This window comes from Setaria italica, chromosome V (genome assembly GCF_000263155.2).
Source record: "Setaria italica strain Yugu1 chromosome V, Setaria_italica_v2.0, whole genome shotgun sequence".
NCBI classification, from domain to species: Eukaryota; Viridiplantae; Streptophyta; class Magnoliopsida; order Poales; family Poaceae; genus Setaria; species Setaria italica.
This window is the reverse complement of record NC_028454.1, coordinates 24,160,150-24,166,679: the sequence shown is the minus strand read 5'-3', so window position 1 is coordinate 24,166,679 and position 6,530 is coordinate 24,160,150.

Genomic DNA, 6,530 nt, shown 5'->3' with positions numbered 1-6,530 from the left:
AGAAATCTCTATTAGCGGATCGTCCGTGTTAAAAAAGCCCAGACTTTTCACAGTCCATTTCTGTAAACACAAAACCAACATGTTTCTGTCTAGCCTCAAAATCGATACTGGTGGACCATCGACTATAACTTTTAGCTCCAATGTCCAAATTAGGTGATGTTGGACTCTATGGAAAGCTCATTCTAAGAACTACACATCCCAACTGAATGCTTGACCCAAAACACATTGGATAAAAGCATAATTGCAATTCAAGATGCACCACAAACCATTACCATCAGCATTTGCTAAGCGAGTTTTGCAAACTACCGGTTCCATGCCAAGGCTAGTATGCATATGGAATATTGTGATTTTCAACACCTAGTAAAAACTCAAGAATTATCAAGACCCCTCTTAATAGTATGGCATTCTATCATATCAATCTAGTCTTTTCTCCACTAAACATCGAGATCGGTAAAATGAAATATGAAATGCCCTACATATCAAATTCACTTGGGTCTATCTTGATGCTCATATGCATATTATGTACATCACTATCATTTCTTCATGGCACTTGATGTACATCAACATATAGACTCCACCCATTTAATCTCATCAATACACTTGATGTCGGTCAACACATGATTTCCTTTTTCAAACTCCTCACGACATCATTTGACTCTCATCAACACATGATGATTCTTTATTTTCATTTCTTCAAGCCATGGGATGTCCTTCACCATGTGAAGTATATCAATTGATTTCATTGCTTATGTTCTTGCATTCTTCATATGATTGATGCGGATCACTCATAGCTTCATATGGCCTCTCATGGTCCATCGGCCCCAAGCCTTTACTCACCCTTCACCATTGCATTGATCCTTCGACGCCAAGCTCCATGCATGCCCTTCACCCTTGCATGGTCCATCACAGCTGAGTCCCTTCACGATCTTGCCACATGAAACAACTATGTATCCCACATCTTCAGTGTATTCACTTTCTCATTCACTTCATTCAACACCGTATACTTGTTGATCACAAAATCATCATGCCCATGCTTTTGATCTACATCAACTCATGATGTTCATATTTATTCATAACTTCTCAGCAAGTATCCATCAACACATAATGTCTTGTTGTCATCAATCACATCCTCAACTTGCTGCTTCTCAACCAATAAGCTATCAACCCTTTTCTTGATGCTGGAACTCAATCTAACATATCAACTCATGAAAATAGTTAGTCCCACACATCCAGTTGTCATTAATCACCAAAGCTCATCATAGCACAATGCTTTGGGACCTAGATCCTTCAGGAGGAAGGAAGGGATGGTATATTATCACCACCTGCTCCAATTTTCACCGCTGAATATGTAAAAACCCGGCAGTGATGGCCTCCTTTCTGGTAGTGATATCTCATGTACTACGACACCCATGACTATGAAATGACAGCATATCAAAAGTACCTTAAAATATGAACGATCGAATCCAATTATACCAACTTGGAACATTATAATCTATACAAATTCAAATACTATGTATGTAGTTAATAACTTTACATCTTCACTACTGGAGAACTGAGCATACGTCCAATGCATCAGTACTAGACGCCTTTTTGTCCAGTACTAACGCACGGCGTTAGTACCGGTCGTCATGCACAGTGCCATCAGAGCCCCTGCAGTATCGGTTTGGAGCCTCAGTCGGTACTAAATGGCAGCACGTGGACTGCATGACCGACAGCTAGAGTCCCCAGGAAGACATTTAGTACCGGCTGGTGCCTTCAGCCGGTACTAAATGGTGAGAATGCCATTTAGTATCGGCTAGTAGCTTCAACCGGTTGTAGCTACAAGCCAGTACTAATGTCAACCACTTGCTCTATATATAAATGAGCTGCTTCCTTAGCTTCCTCCCCAAGCAAGCTCAACCATATGCTCGGGCTTCATTTTTCTTCACTCGACTAGCTTCTTCACTAGACCGGTTAGCAACTTTATTCTCCCTCCTCTGGTCATAGTATTGTAGGGGTTTTTTTTTAATGAGCTAGTTTTATGTTACAAATGGAGTACTTGTTGCTTTATTAGAGTGAGGAGAATGGAGAGTTGTTTAGAATAAGTTTTATGTTACAATTGGAGCACTTGTTCATCTTTTAAAACGAGGAGAATGAAGAGTTTTTTAGAGTGAGGTGAATGGAGAGTTTTTTAGAATGAGTTTTATGTTACAAATGGAGTACTAGCTTCTTGATCTTTTAGAATGAGGAGAATGGAGAGTTTTTTAGAATGAGTTTTATGTTACAAATGGATTACTTGTTGATCTTTTAGAACGAGGAGAATGGAGTATTTTTTAGAGTGAGTACCAAATATTATAAACACATTTACTCTATCTTTCCCCTACCTAATATTGATCAAGTTCTTTATCTAATACGAAGCTTTGTGTCCATTTTGCACATAATATGCAGATGGACTGGACATATCTTGAAATAGTTTTCCAAACACCTTTTGGAGCTAGATTTTCATAATAGAAGTATGGTAGCCAATAGCCGATTCAGGCAGAAATTTGTTCACTGACCTTGACCCATCGGCTTATGGTTGGTTTTGGACCGCAAAAATAGGCCATGCTCAGTGAACAGGTCTTTTGCATGGACCCTATTGGGACACCATATTTCTATTATGAAAATGTGGCACTTGCTCCAAAACATGTTTGGACAATTATTTTAATATTCCTTTATGATATTCAGTTAGAGTAGGTGGACTCGTAGATATCATGTTGTACCATTATTTTAGGATTGGTGTATCTTTTTGTCTCCTAAATTAATGGTCGTGATATGGACGATCCTATGTTCTAAATATCTCATTTATGTAAGACTTAATATGTATGATAAATTTTTATCTCTACTATTATATATATATATATATAATTTACTCTAGTTAATACTCTACATATGTCATAAGGACTCGTAGTTAATACTCTGGTATCTTCAACCTTCAAGCACGCCAACAAAAATCTGCCTAAAAGAAGTCCTACACTGGGTCAAGGACATGGTGGTTGCCAAACTCACATTCCCTTATCATCATCCACGACTTTGGTGAGAATATTTAGAAAGACATTCCACATGCCCTACAAGGCTAGGGATAGTGTATGTATGTATGTATGTATGTATGTGTGTGTGTGTGTGTGTATATGTGTGTGTGTGTGTGTGTGCGCGCGCGCGCGCGCGCTAGGTTGATAGGTTCTTAGGAATCGGTATTATCGATATAAATCGTAGTTTGTATGTTGCGATGATTAACGGTCACGATGTGGACGATCCTAGGTTCTAAGTATATAAACTTGGAGAATCTAGGAGGGAGAGAGAGAAGTAAAGGCCCATACCTTCGGACTTGGCAGGGGAGGTAGAGTAGGAAGAAGTTACTGTGAGATTGGTGACGTAGTACGGGCCGGTAGAGTCCAGAGGACGGCGGCGCGGCCGGCGGTGCTTCCCATCACTGCAGCGCGCCCACGATCGGAGGGGCCTTCTAGGGTTCTTCGGTAGGTTAGTGGTGGTGGTGAAACTCGTGTGTACCGCGCCCTGGCCTCACTTTTCTCTTTTTATAGCGTTGTGTAACAGGGACCCGCTGACTAGTGGTTGGTTGAGCGTCCCCGATCAGGACGCGGTCAAGGGGTCCAACTCAATCGTTGGATTGAGTCGGATGAGATCAATCCTAACAATCTCCCTCTTGATCTCATCTTATACTTTAAACTTAGTCTTAAACTTCGAATACTTAACTTGGCACCCATTTTGTTATAGATAAGTGTATAGAGCATGCCTCATCATAATAGTCAGCACTATCAGATTAACAGGCTACAACACACATTTCTATTTTAAAACAAATATTTAACTTATTCTAGGCCCTTAGTATCCATGAATCATAGGCTTTCCCGTAAACCCATGTTGACTGTGTGTTCTCTGAACGCACTGGGTGGTAAGCCTTTGGTAAGCGGATCCGCAAGTACTTGCTCGGTATTTATATGAACAATGCTTTCAAAATGATTCTGGATTTTCTCCTTTACAACATATAACTCAATGTCAATGTGTTTGGCAGCACACTTGATCTGTTGTCATAGGAGTGAATTGCTTTAAATGGTTATTGTTGTTGTTCACCATTGTTGATTCCGGGTACAAATTCCCTTAACCACCTCTGCCTGTCCCTGAAGCCCCATAACAAGCTATACTATGAGTATGCATCATTGATGATACCTCAACTATTTCTTTGGAGCTTTTCCACAACAAAACTCCAACTGCGAGTGTTAGCAACTACTATGGATTTTACTACACATCTCGCTAAAATTCAACATTTTGTACCCACAACTATTTGAGAGTACTTGTTCTTTCTTACTCATCATGAGGCCTATAATACTTTGCAAAATTGCAAGACATTCTTAACTCCATTACAGTGATCTATATCTGGACTGGACTTCTGCCAAAATATCCCGGATACGTGAGCTACGTCAGGGTAAGTTCTTACTTGTGCACTCATTAAGCTTCCAATAGCTGAAGCATATGGAACCATGTATATTTGATCGATCTCATATTGGTTCCTAGAACACTGAAAGTTCCCAAAACTATTACCTTTGACTATAGGAGCAGGCGTAGGTTTACTTGCATGCATACTTTATTTCTTTAGAATCTTTTCTAAGTATGCCTTTGCGATGGTCCTAATACCCCTTTTTGTTCTATCTCAGTGAATTTCAATTCCTAGAATGAATGACGCTTCACCGAGATCATTCATGTTGTAACTTGAGGACAAGAACTTCTTCTTCTCCCATAGCGGATAAACATCACTACTAGTGAGTAGGATGTCATCTACACATATGTGGAAAATGAATTTTTCATTCTTGAACTTTGCATAAAGGCTATTGTCCTTCTCATTCTCTTTAAACCCAAACTTTCTTATTGTTTCATCAACTTTAAATACTACTGTCTAGAGGCTTGTTTCAACCCATAAATGGATTTCTGCAGGCAACATCCCATACGTTCTTTTCCTTCCACGACAAAACCTTCGGATTGTGCCATGTTAACATTTTTCATAGAAATCCCTGTTGGGGAATGTCGTCTTTACATCCATCTGATGTAACTCTAAATCGTAATGTGCCACTAATGCCATTATGGATCTAAAAGAATCCTTGCATGAGACTGGAGGAAAACTCTCATTGTAACCTATTTTTTTCTCTTTCGTAAAGCCTTCACCATAAGTCGTGCCTTATATCTTTCTCTATTCCCTTTGGAGTCACATTTTGTATTGTAGAGCCATTTACAACCTACTATTTTGACTCCATTAGGAATTTCTTTAAATTCCCAAACATCGTTGGTACTCATCGATTTCATCTCATCTTCCATAGCCTCTTTCCATTCAGATGATGAGTGAGCACTTCTCATAACTTCTTCAAATGAGGTAGGAAAACCTTCCAATTGAATTTCTTCACTAACATAGACTTCATAGTCTGGGGCCTCAGTTACTGGCACTTCTTACATATGGGGTTGTTGTTGCTCTTCATTATCAAGAGACAATTGATTCTACAGGCTGATCCTTGTTTACATTATTCATCTTCCTTGAAGAGCTAACAATAGGTGTTGTACAAGTCATACAACATCAACAAGTATTGAGGAAATTGTTGCTCTTGAATCATTGAATCATTGGAGTGCGCATGTAGTCCCATTTCTCTTCAAGTCTTAGGTCTCTACATACCATGCTCCTAGATTATCCCATCTTCTATCAAAATGGTGTATATTCAAATATCTTATTTGGGTTTAAGCTGTTAGAATCTCATACGACGCTTTAAGCACTGCCTTAATGTCTTTGAAGCTCATCCAGTATGAATACTAGCTGACTACGCTATCTTTCTATCGAAACTATGAAAAGTCCAGGAATTTAATTGTTTCTCTGCTTAGGGGTATCATTATTATGACCGTTGTACTCTGCTAACGGTCACATTCATCTTTTATAGATCACTCTTGCTCTCAATGCATACTATGGATCGCATTATGGAGAGAGTATCTTTCTTAATTGATCTTACAATTCTTCCCCTCGAAATATGGCATGAACTTTTCTGCCATAATTTTGAAAACTTTTTAGAACTCTTGTGAACGAGAAGACATTTATGACGTACTTTATTCACATGATAGTACACTTTTCTCATCCACTTCAAGAACTCAACAAAGTCCTTTATTAGTAGTACTTCTTCAAGTCATGCTTGCATGTTTTCCTTATCTTTGGTTTGGTTGCAACTTCTTTTTGTCCTCAAACTCATTTTATGTCAAAAAAGATACTACAAGGAAAGATTTGAATTGTTTGTTTTCTAATTGATGTGCTCAGCTCAGTTGATAGATTCAACCTATCAAGTCTTAAACTTTCCCTTTCCTTTCGATCCACATCTAATGACTCCATCTTAGTGGCCATATTATACATTCAAATTGTGCATTCCACCGTTAGTAGATTACTCCATAATGAGCTACTCAATTAGAGTGCTCGCATATGATTGTAAAGAGTCAACCAATCGACTCTCCACCTTCTTAGGATTTAGCAT